The sequence below is a fragment of the Dioscorea cayenensis genome, chromosome 14 (genome assembly GCF_009730915.1).
Source record: "Dioscorea cayenensis subsp. rotundata cultivar TDr96_F1 chromosome 14, TDr96_F1_v2_PseudoChromosome.rev07_lg8_w22 25.fasta, whole genome shotgun sequence".
Lineage (NCBI taxonomy): Eukaryota > Viridiplantae > Streptophyta > Magnoliopsida > Dioscoreales > Dioscoreaceae > Dioscorea > Dioscorea cayenensis.
In genome coordinates, this window is record NC_052484.1 from 15,755,304 (window position 1) to 15,773,622 (window position 18,319).

Sequence of the window (18,319 nt, forward strand, 5' to 3'; positions counted from 1 at the left end):
ATAAATTTACAGAAGTGTGGGACATTATAACCGCAAAGTAAATAGATCAACCAACAGTTAATGAAATTGTCTTCACAATTTCAAAAGAATCTGTAACACGAGCATTCTAGTATTTTTTTTTGAAAGGAAACTACTAGAGCATAAATAGTTTTGGTTTAGAACATTCACAATGCACGTCGACTACAGATCAACCTATAAATAGATTAAGTAGGAACTCAAAAGGATAATTCACAGTTAAGGAAATAAATTTACAGCTCCACTAATCATAATACATTCTAAATGATAAGAAATCAGTGTCAATACTTGTGCTCATAAATACATACCTGTGATTTAGATGGATATCAAGGTCCTTGGCAAGAGCATTTATTAGAGAATAGTAACCTTGCACCATAAGTCCATGGCCACCTGTGAGCACATGTTCCTGCATTTAGAAAGGATCATAAGCTCACAATACATCAATAATCAAAGTTGAATTTGCTTGAGATGTTTTTATTTGTTGATATCTTTAAGATAATAGTGAAGGAGTTCAAAACTTTTATTACAAGGATCACCAAAGAGATGTTAGATTTCTCCACCATTGTCAACCACATTGGAGCATTATTCTCTTGAATAAAGGTAACAAATAATGCATGAAAGGGACATCCAAAGATAAGAATGAAAAATTGAGTCATATGTGTGGAAGAGTGAAAGGGATAGTATGCCATGAGAGATGTTATGCATACCTTCTTAATTTCTATCAATAATACACAGCATTCAATAAATAGAATGTAATCAGAAAATCTTATGCTAATGGTGCATACATATCATGTTCCTTCAAAATCAATATTATGTAAACCATATAGAGATGAATTAATTAACAACAATCACCATGGAAACCAAAGCAATTTGTTTGTTTAACAATCAATAAACCATAATGTATCAACATAATTACCAAAACAAGCAACAAACCAAATGAAAACCAAAGCAAGGATCAACAACATAATTTACAGGAGAATCAACAAACCAAATGAAATCCAAACCTAATTAACAATCTGCCCTAAAATAACAATTCGCACACAGAAATCACAAGAGAAGGAATCCAGCTTCACCTTTTGCGTGGATTCAATTGCTGGATGGTTGATTTGTTGTCTAGTCCTTCAATGGTTGAAGATCAGCCTAGATCTGAGGACTCTAGCCTTCCTTCTTTTTGAATCACGGTGAGGAAAGCACGACGAAGGGGAAAACAAGAAAGAATACCCAAAAAAAATCACCAAACCGAGAAAAAAAAAATTCGAAAGAAAAAGGCGAACTTCACCTTTGATGGCTTCGATTCGGTGGTTGGTGATCCGGTGGTCTCGCCCGAAAATCCTAAGAAAATGGCTATGATCCGGTGGCCGGAGTTGAGCTTCGGAGCAACGGTCTTCTCGCCTTTGAGCTCTTCTCGCCCTTGCAAGGAAACCAAAATCTGGATTTGGTTTTACGGCCGAATCGGCCGTAAAACCAAATAAGGAATTCTAACACATTAAAGTTGGTCAAAGTACAACATAATGGTCAACAGAAAAACTAAAAACAGGTAACCAAACACCAGATTTCTGGTCTCATGGTATTTGGAGTTACATGTAACTCCAAATACCATGAAACAAACACCCCCTTATAGAAACCATTGACTCATGAAGACAATGAAGCATGCATAGAAGCCAGTGATTCAAGTACAAAAGTTATTGAAGCACAAATTTAGATTTGTAAGGCAAGCACAAAGGTCTTGGGATTCTTGGGTATTGACATAAGATATGCTTATGCTTATTTACTAATAGATCACTTCTGAAACAAACTCTCATTCTCAGTCATTCACCCAGACATCCATAATTTTCTTGTTTGGATTGATTTGTTTTATTTTTTTTAAAGACAATACGAACAAACCATGCACTTTGAATTTTATCTTTTTTTTTAAAAAAAAATTGAACTCTTAACCCTCCAAGTGGGTGTTGGGCTATATTTGAGAATTGATATTTTAAGGTAGAATAAAATAAGATTTTTGGGATATCACTATTTATGAAAGGGGTAAAAATGGAAGAAAAAATTAAGGGGATTAAAGATGTTTTGTAATTTTCATGGATTATGATGTCCTTATAAGTTTTTTATATTAACTATTGTGATTCACCACCGAACGCTATTGACCACTTACGACAGACACGTATCAACCAACCACCGCCCACCGCCCACCAATGACCCATGGCCACCGGTCCACTACCCACTATCAACCCACCACCATCGACAACTAGCTATCCACTATTGCTGGCCTCTGATGACTCTCTACATGAGAAAGCTTCTTATTTTCATTCTATATTTTTAAAAAGTATTTTTATAATATTAATATAAAACCTTACTCCAAACAAGATATAGTTTTAAAACCAAACATTATATGATTTAATAATTTTTTCCCTTTAATATTTTTTACCCCAAACAAAATATAGTTTAACTTTTACTTTATAAACCCCTCATTCCCTCGACCAAGCAAGCCCTTAACTACATTATCACTCGTATATTGCACTAATGGTTTGGATTGAAACTTGTATCATGGTTGAAATTTAGATAGGATTATACTCATGATAAAATATGGATATGCTCGACGTCTCACTATATACTACATGATGATGTCATCCAAACAAGTGATTTTAAATTCAAGTTAAATAATTTACTAGTGTAAAGACCCGTGTTAATGCTGCGAGTTCAGTATATCAAGGAGATGCATTGACATCAATCATATATTTTTCTTTATTCATTTTCAATACAGGAAGTACATTCTCAAATTTTGAAATATATATGAATTTTTTTCTTATTGTATATGTATTTTTAAGACCAAATTATGTGTGAAAATATTATTTCAATAAATCTTCTTAAACATAATAATTAAATATTCAATACCAACCATATATTAGTGTTAATTCTTTTCAAATTGTTTTAGTTAATTTCCTGAATTATTCTAGCTAATTATGACATTTTTCATACATTCATTTTCAAAAGCATACGGATTGTTAGAAATATTTTATATTTTTGTTAACATCCTTTGAGTAATAAATGATATTGTGAAATTTTGAATATATAGAACATTTTTAATCATTATTTCTATATATTTGTATTACTAGATTATCTCAAAACCAAATAATATTATTATAACAAATCCTCTCAAAGAACAAAATTAATTATTTGATGCAAAACATTAAAAAAATTACATTTAGTACAGATTAATTTTATTAGCATTATTGTTTCATGTTTGGATCAATCATTTGGTTATAATATTTTCATTATTGTTATAATATATATATATATAACTTAGCAGTGGAGGGTTACATCTCATTATTTATTCATCAAAAGAACACATTATTTGATTATTAACAGTGGTCATTTTAAATATTACATGAATTTAAAATCATTACTAAGCCAAATAATTACTTCTTACTTTGTTTGTATTCAAGGACAATGTTAAGAGCAGATCTTTAAAATATTAATGTGGAGGATCAATTATCGGGGTGTAGGAGAGGAAAAGTGGGAGGAAGGGTGATTTTTTAAGCTAAATTTTAAAAGTATCTTGAATAATCCAATTATTTGTGTGTGTGTGTCTCACTCTCTCTCTCTCTCAATCAATTTACTAATTCTTCTTACCCCTTCATTGTTTTGGCAGATACCTCATTTTGTAGTCCTTGAATGCTTGTGTCATATTGAGTATTTAATCGGAAGGTATGTATTATTATCTTTTGTGATTTCAATTAATAAGAGATTATGATATATCTCATTTATTATATATAATTGATGGTGAAATATGAGTATTATTAATGGGTTCTATAATTGATAAAGGGGCAGACTGACTATAATGGAAAGACTAAATAAGGTATTAAACCAAGAATATATGTTATAATTTTCTTTTTAGCAAAATCCCATGTTTCTCTCGCAATTTTTTTTCCAAAAAAAAAAAGAGAAAGAAAGAAATATATTCACTAGTAGAATATATATTATCAAATTGAGGGAGGCACAGGCCGAGTTTTGGACCAGCTGGGGAAAACCTGCCGTTCAACAGGGTTGAATTCTTTTTTTTTTTAATTATCAAAATTTTTTATTAGTATAAAAAAACTCATGAGACTTGAATCCATGAGCTCAACGTTAGGAGAGAAACAACTTACCACTTGAGCCACAATTTATTTTGAACCTATTGTTGGATGGAAAAAAACTATATATATAGATAATTGTAAGATGGGGATCAAAAAGTTTTATTTGAACTAAAACTAAAACAATAACACTTTCACAAATATTTCTTTAAAATTATTTTTTATACTAATATATATATACACACACACATATATATTTATAAAAATTGAAGAGACCAAATTATAAATTTAAAAAAAAACTATACAAATCAATTTGGAAAATATCAAAGTACCAAATAATAAATTTTCACAAATAAATTTTTTTAAGAATAATTTTTTTGTAAATGTTTGTTGGCCCATTAGCACCATGTCTCTATGCATGTACGCCCCTAAATTCCCTTAAATAAGGGGCTCTCTTATTTGTCATTTGTGTGTTGATTATTTGTATCAATTTGTAAAAGAAAATAATAACGTTTTAAAATATATACATGAATTATATGTATCAATTGTAAAAAATATATATTTAAAAAAAAAATAAAAAGATGGGCAACCTCTGGCTCTCTTCTGAACATAAATATAAATTTCAATATATTTGAATAATGGTTGGTACCATATTCATTTGATTAGTTATAAAACTATAGGAAGCTTTGAAATTAGTGACTTTGTTTTCAATGATAATATAATGAGCACGATAATAATAATTGCTAGAGTTTGAGACCAAAGTCAAAACAAAGAACTATCCCTAATTGCAATGAATAAATAAATAGATGATAATTTTGATTCAAAATAAGAGTGCTAGTTGATATTTAATTTTTCTCATACTCAAGAAGATATGTTGAGAGCTTATTTCAATAGTTAAACAAATTAAAATGCAATTTTTTTTATTTATTTTGACTTGTCTCAAATTCTTTTATAAATTATTTTAAATTTTTTGTTTTTTGGAATAAAATTAAAAATCATTTATGATTTTATTTATTTATTTATGTTTTGTATCATCACAAAAATAATTTTGTAGGCCAATTGGTAAATGTGATTGTTTTTATGCAAAATGCCTAGGATCGAATCCCCTTAATAACACAAACTTTAACTTTTAAAAGAATATTTTAATTTTAGAATAAAATACTATTTAAATAATAATTTTAAAAAAGTTAAAACTCACCAGGTCAAACGGGCCTGGTCAGGCCGGGTTCAAATGTGAGGCGGGCAGGGTCCGGTTCACTCTAGTAAATAAGAGGAAGCTGAATAGAAATCCTACATTTTCTCTTATGTTTAACATCTTATTCTTATCAATGTCCATTGTGCAACCTTTCAAAGTTCCATTATTCTACACCCTCACCGTAGAGTGGGTATCATCATATATTGTTGTCATGTCCTCATGAACATATTTTCTTCTAATCTCCAGCATATGGCTAGAATTTAAATAAAATTGCTCCATATAATTTTTTTTTTTTTTGACGCTACTATAGAGCTGAAATCACGGGTATACTCACCACTAAATAACTCGATGGCACATAGACATGAAGAATTGCTATTCGTTAGTATTAAGCTCTGCATTAGATTAACTTACCGACGATGTGGTAAGGATGCTTTTGTTGAAGTTAGGTTGTCAAGATTTGCATTAGCCTAACTTGGTAACGGTGAGATAAATGATGTTTCCCAAGAAGCTTGGGCTTCCATTGCCTCTTGCCTTCTCAACTCTTCCAAGAAAATACATGTCTACTTTATTTTGATTATACCTTGGAGAAGTTGCATCACCAAGTGGACACATTGAAGAAAGATGATTGAAAGGAAGACGATAACCAACTTGAGAAAGGTAGAAGGAGAGTGCAGGAAGAGATATAGCCATGGTGATTCGTGAGAAAGGTGATTAGTGGGAGAGGAGTAGAGATGGTTTGGGTTTGGGTTTGGGTTTGGAACTGGATAGACAACTAAAAGGACGGTGAGAGGGATTAATTAATGTTTGCTCTCTTTATAGTTTTTTTTTTAACATGGAACCTATTTTTCATGAGGTATTATTGTCATAGCGAAAAAATCTTTGTATATCACTTTCATGACAGAGTGTTTGTTTACATGAAGACTAATTTTCATGAGGTGTTATTTTCACAACCAAAAAAAAATTTTGTACATCATTTTTCATGACACAAAAATACTAAGAGCTCAAAAGCTAAGCTTTTAATTTTAAAAATTATGAGCATTACATATATGACCAATTATACAATGCAAAATATTTTTCAAAATGAAAGTTTGGTCATAACATGGATAATCACTATAGCATCATCATATGAAATAATAACACATATATATAACCAAGGATTTAAAAACCGGACCGGAGCGGCTGGTTCAACAGGTTCAACAGGGAACCGGCCGCCAGTCCGGTTCAGCCATATATATTGAACAGGCTCTTGATCGAACCGGGTATGAACCGGATTTAGACCGGGAACCGGCGAATCGGTTAGACCGGACTGGGTTTAAAAAAAAAAAAATTCAATGTGGGCCTGCAGATTGTCTGAGTCTCTGACTCTCACGGGCCTGACTTCTCTTCTCACTCCCTTTTGACCAAATCCCTACCCAAAATTCCACCTTCCAATTTAAACTCTTCAAATCCGATCTCCATGACTCCATGATCTCCCCAAACCCAATTCCTCCCTTTTCTCCTCCCTCCCCACCAAATCCGCCCAAAAACCCTAAAAAAAGTTGTGAAATTTATGCCCCCGTCAACCTCGCCAGTTTGAGATCCACCCGATCTCGACGATGACGATGATGACGAGGGAGGAGATGGAGCGGAAGTCGGTGAAAAATTTCATCTTCCAATCCTTCCAAGGGCCTCGCTGCTACTGCTCCCTCGCTCCAAAGAACTCGCTTTGCTTGGCCCCCAACTCCTCCAACGCTTCCTCGAGGCGTTTGATTCTCGATGCTGATGTTCCAGCTATTAGCCAGGAAGGTTTCGGATCGCGCAAAGAGGAAGTGATTGGTGGTTCTGACTTCTGAGAGCTTCGTCAATGCACCCGGAGGAGAGAATCTGGGGTTTACAACAAGCACGAGCGCTGCACCAATAAAGCTTCTGCATGGGATCCGAGCTTTTTTATTTTTTTGGATTTTTTTTATAATTTTATGAATTTTTCTTTTTGTTTTTTGAAATTTTATATATTTAAAAAAATAAAAAAATAAAAAACTGTTGAACCGGCCGGTCGAACCGGTTGGACCGGTTGAACCGCGAACCGGTTGGCCGACAGGTCCGGTTTTTAAATCCTTGTATATAACCCAATTAAAGAAGGACAAATGTCATTGAAATAAAATGCTGGGATGGAAGATTTTTGGGGATAGCTTTATAAAATGTGTACTAGATTAAAGACCCGCGCTAACACTGCGGGTTGAATATATCAAAAAAAAATATTGCAAAGATAGTATTAATTTTGAAAAAAAAATTGTTAATGTTATTTTTTTTAAATCATTTTCAGTATGGGAAGTAAATTTGCAAGATGTGAAGGATCGTGAAATATATTACTGGAATATATTTTCTGATTAACTACTTCTTTAGTAAAAGATGGATTTGTGGTTTAGTTATTTTCTTTAGAAAATTATATTTTTTTTTGAAATATATATTTAATATAATGGTTTACTTATTTTATTTAGGAAATTAAATTTCATAGTTCATATATATGCAATATATAATAGTTTTATTTATTTAGATAGATTTTAGAAAGATAGGCATAATGTGGTTTACGAATGCTATTTTAAATTAAATGAAGAAGATTATGCTAATTCCATTCTTATATATATATATATATATATATATATATATATAATATGTTAATATTAACATTTTCATATTAATATTTTCCTTTGTTTAATTTTGTAGTTATTAATAGGTATGTAAATATTGTTTATACATGGAATGTATTCCTTCGGATATTCACAATATTTGCACATAGTGTTGTTCGTATGAATTTTTATGTATACAACATTGTCATAGTTGTTTTTCCCCCCTTATAGAGGTTTTTATGTTTTTAAAGATGATATGTAAATATTTGGATGATTGCAATTTCTTTGAATTAGAATAAATACAGATTAACATTCCTTATTGATCAATTTCATACCAAAAAAATTCTTAAAATTATTTTTTTATATACTTTTTTTAATAATTAAGACCCTTCAAACAATATGAAAATTATGTTGGGAAAAAAATGAATGTTATCCACTCCCCTATCATTGTTTTATATTATATTACCTAGTATTTAAAGAGATATGGAAAGTTCTATTTAAAAACATACATAATTTTCAATTTGCAAAACTGAATTGTTCCCACTTAAACATGGAAGGAAAATATACCTTGTTTAATAGGTTTTTTTTTCCTTAATTTATTGTTTATCTACATTTTCCAAGTTTTTTTCCCCAAAAACTCCCATTACTTTCTATCTTTTGTTAAAACATACTCAAGTCTTAATAAATAATTTGAAAATTACTCATGAAACTAAACACTACAGGTTGTTCATTTGATCTTATTTACATTATAATTCTATTGAGTCATTATTGTGAATTTAAATTGATCTTCACTGTTTAAAAAAATATAATGAAATAAATATATAGCATTTTATTTAAATTAAGAGAAATCTATAATGCAAGACATATGGAAGTTTGTAAGTATAAAATTTACCTGATTGCAGATAGCCTCAATCTGTCAGCCTTAACCCAATTTTGATTTTAGTGTAAAACGTGAATCAAATCTAAAATCTCACTTTGTTACACAATGCATCACATACTTATATAACCAAGAAAGGATAATTGTTTTTTTATCTAGTTTCCTGTATAAGAGTACATAAAAAGTCAATAAAAATTCAATGAATGTGGAGATGCTAACAAATTGGCAGGATAACATCAATTATATAGGCCCAAAGTCAACAATTGTGGCTTATCCTCATCCAAAAGTGAGACTTTTACACATGAATTCAAATAAAAATAAAATTACAATCAATCAACTATATCCAAAAGGACCTGATTTTCAAATATGCTTAACTGATTTCTTATCAAAAGAGTACTAACCTACAGACGTGTCGATTAATCATCCTAATTGGGTAGGTCCAAGCATCTTCTCTCCAGCACGTGTCTTTCAGCTTCATACTCAATCAAAACCAAGGCTCATTGTGCATCAGTGCATGCAATGGTGCCATAAGGCTTACTTTGGTTATGATACCAAAATATACAAATAAATCAAAACCAATCCTAACTCCAAATGACAAATAAATCAAAACAATCCCAACTCCAAATGAGGTGACACATCTATCCATCAGTGCATGTAAATCAAAACAATCCTAACTTCAAATGAGGCGACACATCTATCCATCAGTGCATGTAATGCTCCCAAAATATATGCTTTGGTTATACATAATAATATATATATATATATACACACACACTTTTACCTAATCATAAAGGCTAGCATTTTGCTAAAGCAAATTACGCAGACACCATATGGATTTGCCCGCAACTGAATAATAATGAATTTGTATAATAGGTTCAATAACAGAATGAACACCCAATAGAGCAAGGAAATTATCAATTCTCAAGATTTAACATTAGTGATATTGGTTAGTATTGACTGTATTAGTGTCTACTGAAGCTCACATATATTGAAACAAAAATAAGACTCCAATCTGAAGTTGATATTAGTACAGTACGAAAATGAGCTTTCGGGTAAGTTTTTATCACATAATAATAATAATAATAATAATAATAATAATAATAATAATAATAATAATAATCAAATGCATATATGTTTTTTGATCAATAAAACTACAATAAGAAACAATCATATCCACAACCACAATCAGAACATACAGTTAGCAGATTGGAAAACCAAGGAAACCAAAACCAAAAAGTCAACACCATTCTAAGAATAAACAAACCAAAAAGCTCAAACCGAATTGACCTAAATGGAAACAAACGTCATTAGATCTATCCAAAGACCAAAGCAAGAATCCTCAACAAATCATAAATCAAATTGGTAAGCCAAATTTCCAACATCTTAAGAAATTTCTTCTTATTCTGCTCATATTCATCTTCAGAAAAATCAACAATGGAATCTTGACATTATTTATCATTGATTAAGCTTTGTTCATTATCCAATTCCATACACTCATATGAGATTGTAACAAATACCTCTCACCTTCTTTTCAGAAAAAGACTAATACTTTTCCACTGAATGATTCTATGTCTATCAAACATACATAAGATTAGACATTTCCATCCTTAATAGGGCCTTCATTATTGCCAAATCCTTCAATCAATGAAATATAACAAACATAGGATACCAATCGAGATCAAGAAAAACAATTCAAGAGCAAGAAGAGAAAAAACTCCAAAGCATAACACAAATCCAAAGCCCAAATCACACATTCAAGAAGAAAAGAAAAGTCCATTTCATTCCAAACCTGCACAACATCAGAGCGAACCCCTCTACCTTCAAGATCCATGCGCAGTATCCAGAGTCAAAACAACAGCAAGTCCCTGCCTTTCCTACTCAGCTCATCTTCTTAGCACAAGAAACCCTGACAACAAATATAAAAAACCAATCTTCTTCTTGTATCCTATCTTTCTAAGACAAAGAGCTCACCTTAGCATCAAAGCTTATTTGTATTCGCTCCTGATACAGCAGCTCCTTTCCACTACCACGCCATAAATCATCCCAATTTGATACTCCTAAAGCTTCTACCAAAGAAAGACAGCTCAAACAGAAGCGGATGAGATCTAGGGTTATAAGAGCTTTCATAGTGCTTTGCGGTGAGGATTTGGCAGAAGCGGTAGAGATCTAGGGCAACAACCAACAAACTAATCTAAGTTGTCCAACTTGAACGATCACAAAAGTAGCAACCAGAACCAGACTCAACAAAAATTAGGGGGAAAAAACCCTAGCAAGGGGAAAAAAGGAGAATGGAGAGTTACCCTTAGGCATGGCCTTAGGTATGGCAGATTCCTCAACAGGGCGGATCACCGCAGTCACGCCCAACGAAGCAGTAGTTGTAGCTAACCGCTTCTAATCCACGGTCCAATCATTACTGACAGGCATTGAGTCATCCTTCATCTTTGCAGCAGCACCGATAACCGTTCCCCAGTTGGCAGAGCAGCAAGGCATCATTTTTTTAATAGTTATGCCTATTGCAAAGGGTTCACGAGCTCACCAAATCTGCCATAGTACTCCTCATAGCAACAACAGATGACTTTATAGCAACTACAACCGGCGGTGATGGCGAAGTGGCGGGCAAAAATAAGGAAGAAATGGCGGGTTGATGGCAGGAGAAGCAAAGGATTCAGGGATTTAGGGTTAAGGTTTCGGCTAGAGGGTTGATGTGGAGCTAGAGGGGTGGTATACTGAGCTGCAGGAGCCAAGGAACTGGTGCTAACCACTTCAGCAAGCAAATCATGTCCATGCAAAGTGGACGCCCGTGATTGGACGAATGGTGGTCTGCTTTTACTTATGCAAACCATAAAAAGATATGGCGAGACACATTACCGCGTGGTGTACATGGCCGGTTCGCTCACTCGCGGATGTTCATAAATATTATTGCTGGCGCCTTGTTATTGGTCTGGCGACTAGTTATGGCAAATAGAAACGAACGTTAACATGGCCCAGCGAAGGTATTTGTGATGATTTAGTTTTGTTAAACTCATTTAAAAATTAAAAACACCCAACCAATATGGGATGGCCAAATATCCTCTTAGAAATCAATTGAAAGAGAAGATTTTTAAGGACATCTCCAACCCAACACCCAAATCCCAAATTTGGGGTGGGATTTGGGTGTAGAGTACTCCAACCCACACCCAAATCTTACCCCAAATTTGGGTTTTACAACAGTGCAACCCCAAATTTGGGGTCACGCTATTGCAACCCCAAATTTGGGGTCCCACATTATTTCTTCTTTTTTAATTATACTTTTTATTTTTTAATTTTTTTATATTGTAATGGAAAATATAAAATTATTAATCCATTAATATAATTATAAGTAGTTATTTATAATATTAATTTGTGTGTAATTAATTAATAATCAATAATAATAATTATTATTTAATTAATAAATAAAATTGTTAATTATTAATATATAATAAATTTATAAAACATGAATAGTTGAAATTTTATTGAAAATAACCTTAATAAAAGCTAATACAATGTAAAAACTAATTAAATTAAAACTAATATTCTGGTAAATCACTAGCACTTCCGCCTATATTATCGAAATAACCTCCAAATGGATTTGATGATGAAGAAGGTGGTTGTTGAAAATGTCCTCTTTTTTGTATAATTCGTGCTTGTTCAGATTGAATATAAGCACGAATATTAGGATCAGTGATGATGCTCAAGTCTGTAGTTAATATCTTATTTTCTTCTTTAAACTCTTTCATAGCCATTTTATCTGTATTTTTCTTTTTTAATATCTCCATAAGTTGTCGGTTATCTTCTTGCAATTTGCCCATTACAGATATAAGATCAGCTTGATTCTTTTTTTCCAATTTAGCCTTTTTCACACCGACTGGACGTTGGGAAGAGTTTCCACCACTATCACCATAACTATCATCAACAAACATGTGAATATACAAGAGGCATGTGAGTGTACAAGAGACATATGATGGTATAAGAGACATGTGAGTGTGCAAGAAACATGTCATGTGAGTGTACAAGAGACATGTGAGTGCACAAGATACATGTGAGGATATAGGAGATATGTGAGTGTACAATAGACTTGTGATGATATAGTGATTTTTGGGCTTCTATATTAAGAGCTAATTGGCATTCTTGGATAGCAACTAGTTTTTTCCTTAACCTATTTTCTTAGTAGTAAACATTCTTCAATCATTTCATATGAATTATAATGTTGAAGGCACTTCAAATTCAGAGGATCAAGTCATGGAGACTCCTTATATGGCGCTATCAGAAGATGAAATAGTTTGGCAAATAATTCACAACAACAATAAGATTATGCAAATTACTCTCATGCTTAGTAATGCTCTCATGCTTAGTAATGATGAAGATGTTCATGGAGGCTCCGTCCCAGGTCATGCAATAATACATCGAGATCGTGAAGCAACACATCAAAACTTGTTCAGAGATTATTTTTCAAAAAATCCACGATATAGTGAAGACTTGTTTCGAAGACGTTTCTGAATGTCTAGATCTTTGTTTCTTCTGATAGTGGATTCAGTTCAAAGTCACGACAACTACTTTCAACAATGAAGAGATGGGTTTGGTAGACTTGGGTAATGTTGACAACCCAAGTCAACATTATTGTGCATTTTAAGGGATAGCTTTAAGAGTAAGTACTAGATTTATGTACCCGCGCTAACGCTGCGGGTTAATCATATCTAAAAGGAAGATTACAAAGATAGTATAAATTTTGAAAAAAAAAATTTGTTCATGTTATTTTTTTTTGTAAATCGTTTTCAATATGAGAAGTATATTCGCAAGATGTGAAAGGTTGAGAAATATATTTCTGAAATATGTTATATTATTTATTGAATAATGAAAATGATTTCATTTCAATGTTTTGAAAGGAAAAATAATTTTAAGTATTAAGGATTTTATTTAGTTTTTTTTTTGTTATAAAAATTGAAATAAGATACATATCTAATATATATATATATATATACAGACACTTCATCATTCAAGAGAATTTGTTACAACTTATCATTACATAAATATTAATTTAAGAGTAATGTTGTTGTTCAAGTTCTCATCTTCAACTAAAAAAAATGAACAGAAAAGGGGGAAAAAAGTGAAATAACTTCATCCCATGCATGGTTGTATTATGGATGTGTATCAGAGACAGTGGAGTGTTCAACGTTGTCATCCATAGCAGCAGGAAGGTTGAGGTCAATCAGAGTGCCTAAAGATGGGATTTTGGGAGATGAATGCGAGGAATATTCCTGTAATCATAATTTAAAATAATCAATAATAATGATTGAAAAGGAACATATTATAAATAGTATTCAAAATTTTATAATTATTACTTCGAGTTTTTCAATTAATTCCTTTGCATTTGAAGAAAAAATGATGATCTGCCGTGCAGCTAGGTTGATGAACCCTTCTTCTAGAACTTTGTCGATGAATGAAAGTAGCGAGTTATAATATCCATCAACATTTAACAAACCAATCTGGAAAAAAGTATAAGTAAGTTATGTATCATCTTTTTATAATTTCATGTGTGTATATAGAGAATTGAGATCAAATTACCGGTTTTTTATGTATGCCTAATTGTGCCCAGCTAATTACTTCAAAAAGTTCTTCAAGAGTTCCATAACCTCCTGAATATTAAAGACAACATACTTAAATATTTATAGTTATCTATGGAAGAAAGTAGATATAATAATCAATTAGAGAATATATGAATTTTAAGTATAATAAGTGATAAAAGAGTGGTAACAAAATTAAAGTATTTTGAAAATGTTATTTTTTTTTTCAATTATAGATCAGTGTTCTATGTTAACTATTAGTAAGCTTTGCAAATGGATATATAATACAAATTTTATAGAACTTAATTTATGCGTATTTTTAGTGATCCACATGAGGAAAGTGTATTTTTTTCATTATATTTTTCATTGAAAGTTTGAACTGCAAGCATTAATATATATTCGATATACAAAACTAAAAGAAAATGAGTTTTCATTATATGTGATATTATGTGATAATAAATGCAATTTATATACTAACCTGGCAAAGCAATAAAGGCATCAGCATAGTTGCCCATCTCTGCTTTCCTATGGTGCATGTCTATAACCATTTTTACTTCTCCGACAGTGACACCAATGATCTGAAATTCAAATGGAAAAATGGAAAATTACATACAAATATAGTATTGTAGAATATGTTTTCATATGTATGGACAATTGCAGGGATATGTTTTTTCATTAAAGGGCATGAAAAAAATATACACATCAGAAATAATGGAAGAAAAATGAAACAATTTATTGTCATACCTCTCTACCCATTAGAGCTTTTGGAATGACACTAAATACACAGATAAAAGATTTCGTTAATAACTTTAGCAAATTTTCATTAAATAAATGAAGGTATTTTTTTTTGGAAAATGTTTGGGGAAAAAGAGATCCATACCCTATAACATTTCTACCACCATTAAATACTGATCTGGGAAATCAAACCCATTAATCAATACTTCCTCCTCCATATACCAAATCAATGTTCTTCAACACACTGACAATGGTAACATTTGGCAAAATATTTTTATCGGTGTTTAAGAATTTACTCATATTTTTAAGAAGAAAAAAATTGAGAAGAGGAAAAAAAGGAAGGAGGAGAATTGTAAGATAAATAATAATAATAACTATGTAGATAGAAACCAAACCAGTTCTTTGCCAAGATTTATAGCAGCATCTTGGTAACTTTTTTTCTTTCATGTACTACTACGGCAAAAAACACAGATCGATTTGAACTTGGATGCAGTTCTTTTCTTTCAGTTTTTCTTTGGTTGGGTTGAAACACTGACAATTTGAATGGATATCATCCATTATATGTGGAGAACACGGTTTAGCTTTATTGAGAATAAATTAATACATATACATTATTAAAGGTCTTATCTTGTTGTGTCATGTCAATTATTGACATAATTGAAAGAATATAAAAGTTAAAGGAATGTCAAACTTTTGTGAAATATTTAGAAGATAAAAAACAAATGATTAATAAGTTTGGAGATTGACAAACATTGTAGTAGTTAATTAAAAATGCTAAGCTTTGATAAAAAATGACTATGTAATTTTTATGCTTTAGTATTTTTATATTTAAAGGACATATATTATGTTTAAGGTGATATATAATGATTTAAATTAAGCAAAGATAGATTATTATTATATTTTTCTATTCTTGAAGTTTTACTTTGATGGATATTTGTTCTGTTATGGATGTAAGCTACATGTCCTGCTATGATTGAGAGAGCTTTCTTTTTTCTTTTTACTCCAATCTTAACCACTGCAATCAATGGTTGGATCTCTTACTTTCTTTCCCTCTTTTTTCTTTTTTTTCACCGACAAATTGGTTTCCTAGGCTCAGATGATCTTTCAATCTTAATCTCATCACTCATATATATATATATATATATATATATATATATATATATATATTAAGCTTTTGTTTGATGGACATTTGTTTTGTTATGATTAGAAGAGAAATGTCTTATTATGATTGAAAGAGCTTTCCTTTTTTTTTTCTAACCCTAGCCACTGTAATCAACGGCTGGATCTCTCATCTTCTCCCACTCTCCTCTCTCTTTTGGCGAGTCGCTTTCCTAGGCTATAGTTAACTTTTTGCTAGTTTGATTTGTATCTTTTTGAGCAGAGTTTGTTTTCTTATTAAAAAGTTTCAATCATATCTTTTTGTTTATATACAGACGAAAGTAGTACAATGCCTAACTGGGATAATATTATTTTTATAGTATAATATATATTATATAGTTTTAGCTCTAGGTGTAGAATCGCTTAGCTTGATTCAGTATCTCATTGATAGGATGTTTTTCTTTAAATGCGGCATTAATTCTTTTGGGAGGAATTAGGATTCAGGTTTAGATTTTCTTAGTTTAATTGATGTGGATGACAGAGATAGAATATATGAGTGAGATAATATTATGATAGTGAAATAATCTAAATTGTGTTTTTGTGAATAATTGTTATATGATTGTTATTATTGATATTATTAATATTGTTATATATGATATATTATTTTTAAAATATTTCATGATATAATAAGTATTTGTACATTTCTGTATATGTTTTTATTGTTATCTAAAAGATATTTTGGAGGATTTAATTTGTTAATTGTCTTTACATTTGTAAGACTTTGTTAAGATTAGTCTTTCATGTATTTTCAGTAGTTTTATGGGTGAAGAGAATAAATACAAATAACATATAGGTAATGTCAGTGTATATTTATTATATATATAAATAATTTATTCTATATCTAAAAAGATCTAATATTATATTATATAATGAATATGGTGGGAAGAACATGCTATGTTAAATTTGAGACTATTTGAGAGTGAGAGATTGTGATGGAGCAATTACTGATGGTAGCAATCAAAGAGGAAGGTTTGATACCAATTGTCGAGAGAAGTATGGTGGTGATTGTAGGTAGAAGAGGTTGTCACATGAATTACGTTGCTCAGAGATTGTTGGAAAAATTGAAAGCTTATCCAACAATGCATGAAGTTAGTGAAGAGTTTGTAGTGAGGATGACATTCATGCGTATCCTTGGAAGGACCCTCAGAGGAGATGATAAGATTTTTAGGCTGCGTTGTTTCCAGTGATATTTATTGAGGGAAACCGGTTGGGGGTTTTGGATCGGCTCATAGCTATTCATGTCCCGGGTAAAGCTTTATTCCTATGTTGAGAAGAAAGTCGTGACTTTTATTTGGGCTGAGTGGTTTGTTATATTTTTCCTATTTCATAATTATAATTAACATAATTTATATAATGTATGTATTGTTTTAATTGTGCTCTCTACTCTGTGTTATCATTATTTTATTTCTTCTCTCTCTCACTCTCTCTCTCTCTCTCTCTCTCTCTCTCTCTCTCTCTCTCTCTCTAACACTCTATGTTCTTCTAGTTTTTATGGTTTCGTTATATATATATATTTCTATTCAAACTTTAGTATAAAAGTTCATACAAAGATATTCAAATTTGTTATACATATGGTTTTAAGTGCTAAAGTAAAAAAATTCATGTATTTAATATATATATATATATCTAAGTCTTTGATCACTTTCACAAGGTCTTAATAATTAATCTATATTCATATTACTAAAAAATAAATTAAAAGCCTATTTATTCATAACAAAACTTATCTAGTTATCTTATTATTTTAATAACATAATCTTTATTTGCAATACAACACCGGAGGTAGTAGTGGAGGAGTGGAGAAGGCATAGTAAGGAAACCATAGGAAAAAATTAGTTTGAGCTCCATCGATACCACTAAAGGTAATTGATGCGATGCCATAAGCCAATCTGCTCTCTATTATATCAAATGTACCTAACCAATGTCTCTTTCTAGAATGAGGGTTTATAATCTCACATAATATGCTCGATGGTCTTCTTAGCATCTCAAGTAGCCCGTTGATCCTCTAGGTCGTCTCTTTGGAGACGGGGTAGGTTGATGCATTGTAAGTCCCGGCATGTCCATAGATATGCAATGTTAATTGTTGCAAG

At 31.3% G+C, this 18,319-nt stretch overlaps 1 pseudogene; it reads right to left on the reverse strand.

Annotated features, from left to right (window-relative positions):
- Window positions 1–7,117: 7,117 nt before the first annotated feature.
- The window catches only part of LOC120276175, a 12,449-nt pseudogene continuing 1,247 nt past the window's right edge, over window positions 7,118–18,319 (reverse strand).